Consider the following 14,469-nt stretch of genomic DNA (forward strand, 5'->3'; position numbering starts at 1 on the left):
GGATAAAAAGCTATAAAGCATCATTTTTCTAGGAAATTATTGGAAATGAATTGATCTATTGCTTCTAGACAAGAAAATCATGTTAATCTAAAACAAAATGTGCTTTTCAATGGAGATGATCCAAAGAGAAATTAAGATGATTAATTCAAGGCAAGAACAAGTCTGATGGCTGATTAGATTCCTGGCTGAATGTAGTGAAAACCTTCTTGATAATCATTAAGTGATAGGAGCAACAAGGACCATGTTTGATCACAGAAATATAGAAGATGGCATCAGAAGCTACAAGGATATCTACTATCCTTTGTTCATCCCAGTATCTGGCTTAGTTTATCACGATTTTGTACAAATGTTCTGTTAGAGTACCTACTTAAACACTTATAAAATGGCAAGAGTCATCACTAGCAGCTAGAATCTAGATAGTTTTATTTGATAATTTATTTATAAGGATTTAAGAATCAGTTCATTCGGCCGAGCGCCGTGGCTCACGCCTGTAATCCCAGCACTTCGGGAGGCTGACGTGGGCGGACCATGAGGTAAGGAGATCAAGACCATCCTGGCTAACACGGTGAAACTCCGTCTCTACTAAAAATACAAAAAATTAGCCGGGTATGGTGGCGGGTGCCTGTAGTCCCCGTTACTCGGGAGGCTGAGGCAGGAGAATGGTGTGAACCCGGGAGGCGGAGCTTGCAGTGAGCCGAGATCACACCACTGCACTCCAGCCTGGGCCACAGAGCGAGACTCCATCTCAAAAAAAAAAAAAAAAAAAAAAAAGGATCAATTCATTCTAAACTTTGTACTGACAAATTGGAATGATTCTCAAACCAAGTACCAGGAAACTGAGATGACATAAAATTTTTTTAGAAAGTGAAAGTTACTGCTGAGTCTAAAATTTCACCTACTCCAATTCTGAACTTATATGCCAGCCACAGTTTCCAGTTATTTCTACATCAAATTGGGTATTTTTTTTTACTCTCAATGACTTCAGAACAGAAGACTTCTTATGATTCATCACATAGGTAATATATGTTGGCATTGTTTCATCTGACCATATCATGCATCAATTAAAACAGTAGGCAATATTACATACTGAATGATTCAAATGATAGTCATTTTTTATGTTTTATATTTTTGTTTCTATGTTGGATATTTTCCTTTTGTATTATAATATTTTTCCCAGTTAGAAACAATGGTTTTAACTTTTATTTTTAAAAATTCAAATTTTCAATCAATAGTAGGTAAATTCCAATTGAAAAATCAAACAATGCCTAAACTTTATTTCATGTATATTCCTAATAGAATATTAAGTATTGATAATTAGTGAATAGAAGCTGTGGTATTAACATGGACACAACTAGGCTGTTGAGATCCTGCCTGTCATTTATTTGTAAATAAACAATTAAAACCTGCTAGTACTGTTGAAAATTTTCAATTTTTTTCCCCTTGGTCATGGGACAAACTACATTCATGAGTTTGGTGATGCGACTTCTCAAATGAAAGCTGGTTAAAAAAAGTTTATTTCAAATGAAAATTTTCTACTAAATATGCTGATGGAACAATGGAAGTAAAGCACATTCTCACAAAGAGAGATGGAAACTGCTCCATAACTTGTAATGAGAACTGTGTGGGTGCTGTAAATTGAATTTGAGCCATGGGAACTTTTGTCTGACATTGAAAAGAATCTGAAATTAAACAGGAGAATAAAAATTTGTCTAAGCAAATTTTAGCAACTATTTCAGCAGCACTTATTTCTGGGCAGCATTTGTGGGTCATTTGGCAATAACATTCTCTATAGGTTTTCAATGAATTGCTCTTAGTCAATTGGATGTCAGCGATTTTATTTTGGAAAACTTCTTTATACATCAATGATGCTTTGAACTTTTAGTTTATGACCCTAATTGTATAACAGGAGGTAGTCTAAGCAGAGTGTTGCCAGGAAAAGCTATTTTCAATAATCAGCTGAGAAGATATTCTGAAAAATCCTTCTGTTATGAAACACTACAGATTGGCTATTAAAAAATGATTGACATCATTTTAAATATATGTCCTTGATGGAAGCAAACTAAAGGGAATATTCAAAGCTAAAAATAAAACAGGCAAAATCAAGGAAACTAATGGTCTCCGATACTAATAAATACCCTGAGAATCCAAAGACCTTAATATGTTGAAGGCAGGCTTGAGAAGATAAGGGAGAGCCTTGGATAAACACACAATGAGGAGTAGAGTCTAAAACTTCTACATCTATTCTGTCCAAAAAGATTTACATATTCACTGAGATAAAGAACTAGAAAAATAAAATTCACTTCTTAAAAGAAATAACAAGGAAATGTCTCTGTTTCTCCATGGTTTAAAGTGTTGGAAAAAACTCTCTCCAAAATCTCACAAGTACTCCTCATGGAGTGCTGTGGCCACTAGTTACATCATTATATACTCCCCTAATAAAAGATGCATATTTAATTCTCTACCATTAAAAACTTTAATCTACAATTTAAACTCTCTCCAAATACATTTCTATTTCCATATGCTTTCACCAATAAATTCTGCCCAAATTTGAAAAAGCAATAAATATTACAGAAACTTCTCCCAAAAACTGGGAAAAAGAAAGCTCTTCCCAACTTATTATTGTATAAGGCCTTAATACCAAAATTTAATAAGGAACAGAAAGTAAAGTGATAATCTATTTTTTTCAGTGAACATAAAAACAAAATCCTAAACAAAAATTTTTAGAAAATCAACTCCTACAACATAAAAAACCAATAGAGAAACCAAACAAAAATATATTATATTGACCAGGATTTATGTAGGAGTGCAGTGGTAGATAAACTTTCAACCGCATTATCAAAACAAAAAGGTAAAAAAAAAATAGCATGATCTTAATAGATGCAGAAAAAAATCTAAAATCTAAAATAAAAAATGTAGCATCTGTCCATTAATATAAAGCTTCTCAAACAAGAAAAGAGCAGGGATACTCTCTCAAAGGCTATTTACAGACAGAAACACAAACAATGTGAGGAGTAAATAAAACACATTTATTTACTCCTAAATAAAATAAAGCATTCAATAAAATAAAAAATATTGAATGCTTATCACTTGGGATCATAGATTAAACAAAGATGACTGCTATAACACTTTCATTTATTATGGTACTGAAACTCAAAACCATTGCATTATATCAAGAAAATATAAGGTTAAGTAGTATTATATAAGGAGGAAATATTCGAATTTTGATGGAAAAAAATAAACTTTTATTTTTCAAAATAATTTGATTACCTGCATAGAACACAAAAGGTTTCCTGAAGAACAGCAATACAAATAAACAAAGTATCTAAACTCAATTTGCTTAGTTTAGGCCTGAAAAAAGAACCTCAATTACATTTTTATATCTGTCAGTAAAATTAAAAAACATAATTAAAATATATTAAAGTTAAACATGTAAACAGAAACAAGGATATTTAGATATGAATATAACAATGATAAAAAATTTACCCAGAGAAAATTTTAATTCTCAATGAAGATTATTAGAAAAGATCTAGTTACGTAAAGATAATTTGCTTATGGGTGTGAAAGACCCATTACTGTAAAGGTATCAATTCTCTGTTAATTGATAAATTGAATGCAATTTAAAAATTTTTACATGGTGTTTACTTATAAAGAACATTGACAAGCTGAACCTGAAGGTTATAGAAAAGCAAAATAATAATGCTACCAAGACACGCCTGAGGAAGAGTAAGCAGGGTGGCCTGTCATTCTAGTTATCAATCTATTATAAAAACTGCAGTGATTAAAATACTGTGTCATGAACATCATCATTTTAAAAAAGATCTAAGATAGTTATTAGTGAACCCAGAAATTCAATATTACTTAGGTTATGTGAGAAGTAGAGTGTGTTTCAAAAGCCTAATTCTAACGTTGGCATAATAAATTCATATTCCAATGCAGCAGTAAGGAGTTGATGCCACCTTTCAGCTGCTGGAACAATGTCAGTGGATGCCTGCTAAAATTCAAATTTAAATAAGGTCAAATGTTTCACCACATACTATCAAAATGTCAAGATTTTAATTGAAAGTTACTCATTATAGCAAGAATCTATAAGATCTCATGTTAAATAAAATGAGAAAATCAACAGATACTAAAACTAAGATGACAGAAATATTTAAATGATCACAAAAGAAATTTAACACAGCCATTATTAACTGTTTCAGCAAGCAATTACAAATACATTTGAAGCAAATGGAAAGAAAAAGAAAGTATGGCACAGAAATAGAAAGACACATAAAAAAATAGAAGATTAAAAATGTGGAAACTTTAAAACTGAAAAATTCAGTAGACAAAATAAAAATATATGTAAGTGTACTTGTATACTGAATATTGCAATATTAAAAAAAATCTAAATAAATAGCACCACAAAGTTTATACATTGGAAGAATTATGGTGAAGATGTAAATTCTACCCAAATTGAGAGAAAAGTTCATTGCAATTCCTCTGAAAATGCCTGTAATACTTTTCCAGACAAAAGTTAGTATTGTAAAAGTTTTATTGTAAAAGTTATATAGAAATAAGAGGAAATGAAAATAGCTAAAGCAACACTATAGATAATAAAATGAGTAGACTCACTCTAGTCAATATGAAAACTTAAATATGTAGCTACTATACTCATGACGGTATGGTTTTGAGAGGTAGAGATACAACAAAGATAAACAAAACAGAATGGAGTACCCAGAAATAACTTCCAAACAAGGACAGCCACCCGAGTTTTCATAAAGGTACAAAACAATTCCTGGAGTAAGGATGGTACTTTTAACGAAGGTGCTGAAGCCACTGGCAATTTATAAGGGAAATAAAAAACCACACCCTACATTAATATTACATAAAAATCAATCATAGACTTAAATATTAAATATGCCTTGGTTCAAGGGATAGAAAGTCACAGTAAGGATGGCAATGCCAGTGGAACCAAGCTGCTTGAGGCTCTGGACTGCATCCTACCACAAACTTGTCCAACTGACAAGCCCTTGGTGGTATTGGTACTTTTCCTGTTGGCCAAGTGGAGACTGGTGTTCTCAAACCTGGTATGCTGGTCACCTTTGCTCCGGTCAGTGTTACAACTGAAGTAAAATCTGTCGAAATGCACCATGAAGCTTTGAGTGAAGCTCTTCCTAGGGACAATGTGGGCCTCAATATCAAGAAAGTGTCTGTCAAGGATGCTCGTCCTGGCAACGTTGCTGGTGACAGCAAAAACGACCCACCAGTGGAAGCAGCTGGTTTCACCGCTCAGGTCCTTATCCTGAACCATCCGGGCCAGTTCAGCACTGGCTATGCCCCTGTGCTGGATTGCCACACAGCTCACATTGCATGCAACTTTGCTGAGCTGAAGGAAAAGATTGATATCTGTTCTGGTAAAAAGCTGGAAGATGACCCTAAATTCTTGAAGTCTGGTGATGCTGCCATCGTTGATATGGTTCCTGGCGAGCACATGTGTGTTGAGAGCTTCTCAGACTATCCACCTCTGGGTCACTTTGCTGCTCATGATATGAGACAGACAGTTGCCATGGGTGTCATCAAAGCATTGGACAAGAAGGCTGCTGGAGCTGGCAAGGTCACCAAGTCTGCACAGAAAGCTGAGAAGGATAAATGAATATTATGCATAATACTTGCCACCCCAGTCTTAATCAGTGGTGGAAGAACAGCCTCAGAACTGTTTGTTTCAATTGGCCATTTAAGTTTAGTAGTAAAAGACTGGTTAATGATAACGATGCATCGTGAAACCTTCAGAAGGAAAGGAGAATGTTTTGTGGACCACTTTGGTTTTCTTTTTTGGGTGTGGCAGGTTTAAAGTATTAGTTTTTAAAATCAGTACTTTTTAATGGAAACAATTTGACCAAAAATTTATCACAGAATTTTGAGACCCATTAAAAAAGTTTAATGAGAAAAAATTTACTATTAGACTTTTAGGATACAACATAGGGAAAAACCTTTACAATCTACAGTTTTTAAAAAAGTTTTTATATATAACACCAGGAACAAGATCAGTTAATAAAAAAAGATAAATTGACTTCATCAAAATTAAAATATTTTTGTGCGTGCATTATTTTGTAAAGAGAATGAAAAGACAAGCTACAGACGGAGAAAGTATTGTAAAAGCACATATCCGAAAAAGGACTTATATCTGGAATATGTAAAGAACTCTCAAAATACAACAACAAAAAATCCAATTACAAAACGTCCAAAGATACATAGAGGCAATTCACTGAAAACAACATTCTTATGGTAAATAAGCACATCAAAAGATATCCAACATCACTAGCCATTAGGGAAATGCAAATTAAGACTACAAAGTGATATTACTACACACCTATTAGAACAGCAAAAATTTTAAAAAATTGACGTGACAATACCAAATGTTGGTGAGGATACAAAGAAACTGAATCTCTCATATACTGTTGGTAGAAATGTAAAATGGAACAGCCACTTTTAGCAGTAGCTTAAAAAGTGGTTTGGAAATTTTGTAAAAAAACTAAACATATGCTTATCATATGATCCAGCAATTGCACTCCTAGCCATTTAAGCCAGGGAGCTGAAAATGTGTGTCTATGCAAATATCTCTACACAAATATTTATAGTACCTTTATTTATAACAGCACCAAACTGGAAACAACCAAAGTGCTCCCTTATGGACAAGTGGTTAAATAAACTTGGTACATCCATATAATAGAGTATGATTTAGCAACAAATAGTAACCGACTGCTGATGCAATCAACAGCTTGAATGAATCTTGAGGCCATCACGCTGACTGAAAACAGCTAATCTTAAAAAGGTCACATAGTATGTAAAACTTCTTACATAACAATAAAAAGTGGCCAAATCATAGAAAAGAAAAAACAAATTAGTGGTTGCTGAAAGGTAGAGTTAGGGCCTATGAGAAGATGGTGAACGGGACTGTAAAGAAATAGCACAGGGGGGATATTTATGATAATGGGAGAGTTCTATGGCTTGACTGTGGTGATGTTTACACCAGCCTACACGTGTGATTGCACCATGTAGAGCTACACTCATACATTGTACCAATGTTCGCTGATAGTCATTGTTGATTTTATTTTTGTATACTTGATATGCCATCTATACATTATTTTGTTTGCCTTCCAAGCAACAACATGGTCAAATAAACATTGTGGATATAATTTATAGAAAAATAATTTAGGTTACTACTTTTACAATTCTATAGTTACCACTGCTATTGGACCAAAGGCCTAGTAAAAAAAAAAATAAGGTGAAGTATACAACTATGAAATATGAAGAACCTCCTTACCTGGTAGGAGGTAGGCTGTTGATTGCTGACATGGTCTTCCACAAGTCTAATGTAACTTAAGGCAGTAGCTCCTTCACTGATTGCGCATTCTTCACTGTCTGAACTAATTCTATTCAAATGTGGGCAGGTTTGTATAAGAATGGCAACAGAAATCCAGATAAAGTCACGTGTTGTCTTTTCTGTTTTATGTCCTCCTTTGCACTGCTTTTTGGCTAATTAAGCTATAAACCAAATGAGAGTAACCTTGAAATATGTCTTCATCATCCATGCCAGTTTTTACCTTTGGAATCTAGTCTATCTACATGGAAAGATTTAGCTAAAGGTACAGTCTGGCTAAAAACATCCTGAGATGCATATTTTCTTTGCAATTTTTTATTTAGGTGAAACTGACAATATAAAAATTAACCATGTCAAAGTGAACAATTCAATGGCATTTAGCACCAATCAAATTAAACAATTAAACGGCATTTGCTCTGTTGTAAAACTACCTCTTCTATCTAGTTTCAAAAAATCTTCATCGTTACAAAATAAACCTTCGTATTCATTAAATAGTTGCTTCCCCACCTCCTCCAGCTCCTGGAAAGCACCAATCTGCATTTTGTGCTGTTGTAAACATATCTGTAAATGTATTTGTTTGAATATCTGATTTTAATTTTGTGGGGATATATATGAAGGTGTGGAATTTTGGGGTTATTTGGTAATTCTGTGTTCAACTTTTTGTTTTGTTTTGTTTGATTTTAGAGAGCGAGGTCGTGTTCTGTCACCCAGGCCGGAGCAAGCTCCATAGTGTAATCATAGCTCACTGTACCCTCAAACTTCTGGGCTCAAGGGATCCTCCCATTTCAGCCTTCCAAATAGCATGTGCCACCATGGCCAACTAATTTTTGTTTTTAATTATGTTTTGTAGAGATGAGGCTCTTGCTTTGTGGCCCAGGCTGGTCTCGAACTCCTGGGCTCAAATGATCCTTCTGCCTGGGACTCCCAAAGTGTTGTAATTACAGGTGTAAGCCACCGCTCCCAGCTGTGTTTAACTTTTTGAGGACCAACTTCATCCGATAAGGGTTGCACCATTTTACATTCCCATCAGCAACACATAAGATGTCCAATTGTTCCACATCCTCCCCAGACTATTATTCTGAGTATTTTTTTTGTCTGTCTCTTTGTTTTTTGATAGCTATCTCAGTGGGTTGAAGTGGCACCTTATTTTAGTTCTGATTTACATTTCCCTAATGTCTAATGATGCTGAGCATCTTTTTATGTGCTTGTTGGTCATTTGTACAGCTTCTTTGGAGAACACTTGTTCAAATTCTTTGCCTATTTTTTTTAAATGGACTGTATTTGAGTTGTTATAAACTCAATATATATGCTGAATACCTTATCAGATGTAAGTTTTTCTAAAGTTTTTTCCATAATAGAACTTGGCTTTGTACTTTCTTCATTGTTTCCTTAAATGCACACAGTTTAAAATTTGATAAAGTATAAATTATCTTTTTTTGTTATTGTTTGTGCTTTTGTTGTCTGGGCTCTAATTGTGAAATAACTGTTTTAAAGAAGTCTCTTCTGGCTTTATGAAATAATTAAGAGTTCAGTATATTTTAAGACTCAATTTCATGTTAGCTTCTATAATTTTACAGGTAAAATTTTAGCTACCTTTTTGTATCATAAACATGTCATGGTCCATTTTCAAATATAATTTGTCAAAATGTTTATGGGTGCAAATGCAAATAAATTATTAATACAATTCTTATGCTCATTAAATATGGTTACTTTGTACCTAGAATATTCTGGAATATCTCCCTTTAGACCATGAATCTGTGGTTTTGAGAATTAATTTAAAATATTTTCAAAAACCTTTGAATCTGTAAAAGAACAATTTTCAAATTGGAAGGCACATGAGGCAGCAGAAAGATTGAGGAGCAGAGATGATCAGAATTCTTCATTCCAAGCCTCCTTCAGTGATTTGCTATTTGACCTCAGGCAATTTACTTATTTACACGGAGTTATCATTTTTCTAAATCAATAACTGGCATTTGGAAATTATACCTAATTATCTTAAAGAGAGTTCTTTTCCACAATAAAAAGACACATTGAAAAGTTTAAAAAGAGTAATAATTAGCACAGGTTAAATCAAGGGAAGGTTTGCTGTCATTTGTCTGATATTGAAACAGCAGGAGATAAAAAGTGGGTGTCAAAATACAAAGAAAAAATTAATACCAATAATTTTGAGTTATCTTTTCAAATTGGGTTAATTCAAAAGGAAGAATTACAATGGTATCTTGATTATTTTGTGAATTTTACAAACAAGTTCAAATTGCTCCCATATCAGTTGCTATTTATGGTGCAAAACAAAAGTGTGAAATGTTATTTTGCAGGTGAAGGAAGGAGCACTTTAGTGTGGCTCCATGACATTGTATTCTTATTGCCGACAGCCTTCATGACAATTTGATGATGTTAAATTGTTACCTTCTTACTCTAGCTATTGACTTGAATTGATATTTGATCTCTTTATAAAGAAGAAAATAAAGTATAACTTTAAAATCGTATTTTGTTTTGAAATCTAACACACTCCTTGAAATCTAACACACTCACACAACAGAAATGGATTCATGAGTGACATACATTATTCAGCTATCAAACAATCACCAACAGTCACCTCAAGATAAGCTTAATAGGTCATTGCAGTTACCTTTATAATATTAGAAACATTTAGTAAAGAATATTAACTAGGTGACCCAAAATATACTGTCTTTTTTGGTTTCTTCTGCAATATATGACTAATTCATTGTAACGTTATCTTATCATGGCAATAATTTTTTATGCATGCCCCTTAGTCATATTCCTGATACTGTTTAAAATTAATACTTTTCATTCTTGTCTATAGAATATTCAGTTTTTCATTGTTCACTTAAAATTTAAATTTTTTTCTCCAGAACAACAGAAAACCTATTTTGGGAAAATAGATATTTCTTATTGCATTTGATTTAGCTTCAGAATTAAATAATATGTTATAATCAAAGTGATTTGGAAGGCTAAGGAGTTATTATGGAAAGTGCTCTGGAAAGCTTACTAGGAACAAATGTTCTCAATGAACCAAAGATGAAGAGGATGGATGATCCCATACCAGCACACTGTGATCATTTTTAACTGACTTTGTGAGTAACCTATTCTGAACCACACATAAAAGAAAAGAATAAAGCATTTTGTTCCCTACTTTTGTCATTCCTCGGTTAATGTTTTTTACAGAGAGAAAATTCAAATCAAAGTTACCTAGGGTTTTTGTATTGAAGCTGTCTTTAATTTTTTTAAATATCTTCACACACCTATAAAACTATAGAAAAATAATAGGGTTAGATGGATAATCGGTAAATGAGATAATTATAAATTATCTTTAATAATGAACCAATACTGCCATCTATCGCTTCCAACACAAGTCCATTACACATAAAATTAATGTGCAATAGAATCAGGATCTATGCCTTTAAGTCATTTTATATAGCTGAAATATCACAAATTTGATAGGCTAAAGTTACACTTCAGAATGTATTAGGTTATATACAGCACATATTTTTTACATTACATTGATTATATTTATTATCTTTTAGGACATAGCTTCCATTTATCAGAATTTCTACCCTTTCTACAAAGTTTTATATCCTCTATATATGGTGTGAGTGTAGGGTCATACTAAGTGTCGGATGTTTGAATCCTGAGTAGAAACTATGGGTGTTGTATATAAATGGTATTCAGCTAAAAAATTAAATAAAGCAATCTGCATATATGTAATTTATGCAACCATACTGAGAATTTACATGCTCAGTTTTATACAAAACTTGCTGTAAGAAACGAAAGTGGAAAAAAAAGTCCAAAATCCTTCTGCCAAGAAGATATTCTTTCAGCAATTCTCCAACTTGCAGTATTGCTCTGGGCTTCATTTTGCCTCATATTTTAGTCTACCAGAAGCAAGTGATTATATGTAAAGTGAATCTGGCTTTCAGAGATCTGGTTACCTGCCTGGACCCATTCATAATAAAGCCATAGATACAAGAAAATAATTGAATGACATCCCGAATATGTTAAACAACAACAAAAAGCAATGAAAGCATCAATCCAGAATTCTATACCGGCAAAAACCTTCTTTTAAAAAAGAAAGTGAATTTGAGACATTTTTGAAAGACATGGTGGCTCACACCTGTAATACAAGCACTTTGGGAGGTCAAGGCAAGAGGATCATTTGAGGTCAGGAGCTCAAGACCAGCCCGGGCAACACTGGGAGACCTAATCTCTATAAATAATTTTTAAAAATAGCTTGGCATGGTAATGCACACCTGTGGTCTCACTATTGGAGATGCTGAGGCAGGAGAATCACCTGAGCCAGGGAGTTTGAGGCTGCGGTGAGCCATGATTGCACTACTGCACTCCAGACTAGGTAACAGAGTAAGACCTCATCTCAAAGACAAGAAGAAAAATAAAAAGAAACACTCAGAAGATTTACTCTACAGGAAATACTAAGGAAGGAAAATGATCCAAATTGAAACATATTACAGCAAGAAGGATGTGCATCAGAAAGGAAAATTTTAACAGGTGACTGTTTAAGTACCAATTGTAACTACATCATGTAGGAATTTTTCCATTGGTGTTATTATGGCTTAATGTATATCCAATAAATTTCACCAGTTTTAGTTTACATTTTCATGAGTTGTGGCAAATGCGTACAGTCAGATAATCACCACAATAATCAACAATATACACCAATTCCATCATTGGAGAGATTTCTCTAAATGTCCTTTGTGGCTGTAGCCAGCCTCTTCATTAACCCAGCATTCATTGTTTCAGGCCCCAATAATTTTACAGAGACCATATAAATAAAATCACATGATACAAAGGATTTGGGTATCACTTATTTATGCATTATGATGTTGTGTATATCAATAGTTTGTACTTTTTGTCATTTAGTAGTATTCTATTGTAAGCAAATACCATTTTTTGTTTGTTTGTTTGTTTTTATTTCTCAGTTGAGGTGCATTTGTTTTGCTTCCAGTATTGGTATATTAAAAATAAATCTGGTATAAATATTCTGATATAGGTTTCCTAGTAAGCTTAGTATTTTGTTTCACTTGGAGAGGTAGCTAGGAGTGGGATTATAGAGTCATATCGCAAGTGTATGCTTGATGCTTTAAGAAGACTTCCAAATTACTTTCCAAAATAACTGTAACATTCTGCATATTCAGTAATAGTGCATGAGAATTTCTGAACTTTGTGTTCCTATCAACACTTCTCATTGTCAATTTGTTTGTTTAGACGTTTTAATAGGGGTCTTTTGATACATTTGTCCAGTTTTTCTTTGGGATACCTTATGACAAATGATGTTGAACATCTATTCTTGTACTTATTTGCCATCTGCATATCTTATCTGATGAAGTACTTGTTCAGATTTTTTTTTTTTTTTGAGATGGAGTCTCACACCGTCCCCGAGGCTGGAGTGCAATGCTGCAATCTTGGCTCACTGTAACCTCCATCTCCCAGGTTCAAGCAATCCTCCTGCCTCAGCCTCCTGAGTAGCTGGGACTACAGGCATGTGCCACCACGCCCAGCTATTTTTTTGTATTTTTAGTAGAGACGGGGTTTCACTATGTTGGCCAGACTGGTCTCGAACTCCTGACCTCCTGATCCACACACCTCAGCCTCACAAAGTGCTGGGATTACAGGCGTGAGCCACCATGCTCGGCCCAGATTTTTATCCATTGTTTAAATGGGTTGTTTGTTTTCATACTGCTTGCAGGTTTTAGTTTTTGTTTTTTATTCTGGATACAGATCCTTTATATAATTTGCAAATATTTCTTCCCAAAATGTAGTTTCCCCCTCCTTTCTCCTAACACTATATTTCAGATAACAGAAGTTTTAAATTTTTATAAAGACCAATTTATCAATTTCTTTCTCTTATAATATATGCTTTTGGTATCATGTCTAAGGAATCATTGCTTATGCCAAGGTCCCAAAGACTTTCTTGTATGCTTAATTCTACAAGATTTTAAGCTTAAAAATATTGTCTTACATTAGGTCTAAAATTGGTTTCAAGTTTTTTATAGGAAGTGAGGTATAAATGAGGTATATATGGGGTACAAAAAGAGGCTGTTGTATATATGTATATATAGATTAAAACATATCTTTATATATACAAATATAAAAACATTTGTGTGTATATAAGTTGCATATAAATATATAACTATATATACAAATATGTATAATCAACATGTATTTATTATAGAATATGTTATAAATGACATATTGTATATGTTGTATATATAGTTAATATATTTATATAACTTTTATATAATTATAATGTTATATATTTAAATAACTTTTATATAATTATATGTTATATATTGACTTATAGTTATATATAATTATATAAATGTTAAATATGTAGCTATATGTGAATATACAACATATACAATATTTCACATATAACATATATTCTATAATAAAAATATCCCTTTATATATATGGTTATCCATTAGTTTCAGCACAATTTGTTGAAACATTTTGTTTTTTATACTTAATTATTTTTGCATATTTGTTGAAAATCACTGACTATATTTAGCATTTCTATTGCTTGACTCGCTCTTCTCTTCTACAAATTTGCATGTCCATAAATTCTTCAATATCATGCTATCTTGGTTACTGTAGTTTTGCAATCTGATAATGATTTGTCTTGAAGTCAGAAAATGTAAGAAACCCAACTTTGTTCTTCATCTTCATCTGTGTTTCTACCTGAAATTTAAAATCAGCTTCTCCAACACTAAAAATATCCTTCTAGTACTTCTTTTGTTGGTTTTTTAGTTGTGGTGATTTTGTAGATGACATTGAGAATTGACATCTTAATAATAATGATGTCTGCTAATCAACAAACATGAAATATTTTGTTTTATAGTTTACAACATAGACATTGCACATATGTTGGAAGATTTACACCTAAAAGTATTTTATGAGTTTTGTAGTGCAATTGTATGTGCTATTTAATTTTTGAATTTGTTCAAGCTTCTCCTCCTGAAAATGGTCTCTGTTTTTCTTTGTCTCTGTCTATCTTATTTGTCATAAAGAAGGGAACTATAAAACACAGACTTAAAACCCTTAGAAGCACGTTGCTCAAGCTGGGCCCAGAGACT

The 14,469-nt window shown here is 33.0% G+C and overlaps 1 pseudogene; it reads left to right on the forward strand.

Annotated features, from left to right (window-relative positions):
• Nucleotides 1–4,660: 4,660 nt before the first annotated feature.
• Nucleotides 4,661–5,924, forward strand: LOC458482 (elongation factor 1-alpha 1-like; annotated as a pseudogene).
• The last annotated feature ends 8,545 nt before the right edge of the window (nt 5,925–14,469 follow it).

Source organism: Pan troglodytes, chromosome 22 (assembly GCF_028858775.2).
Source record: "Pan troglodytes isolate AG18354 chromosome 22, NHGRI_mPanTro3-v2.0_pri, whole genome shotgun sequence".
In the NCBI taxonomy this organism is placed as follows: domain Eukaryota; kingdom Metazoa; phylum Chordata; class Mammalia; order Primates; family Hominidae; genus Pan; species Pan troglodytes.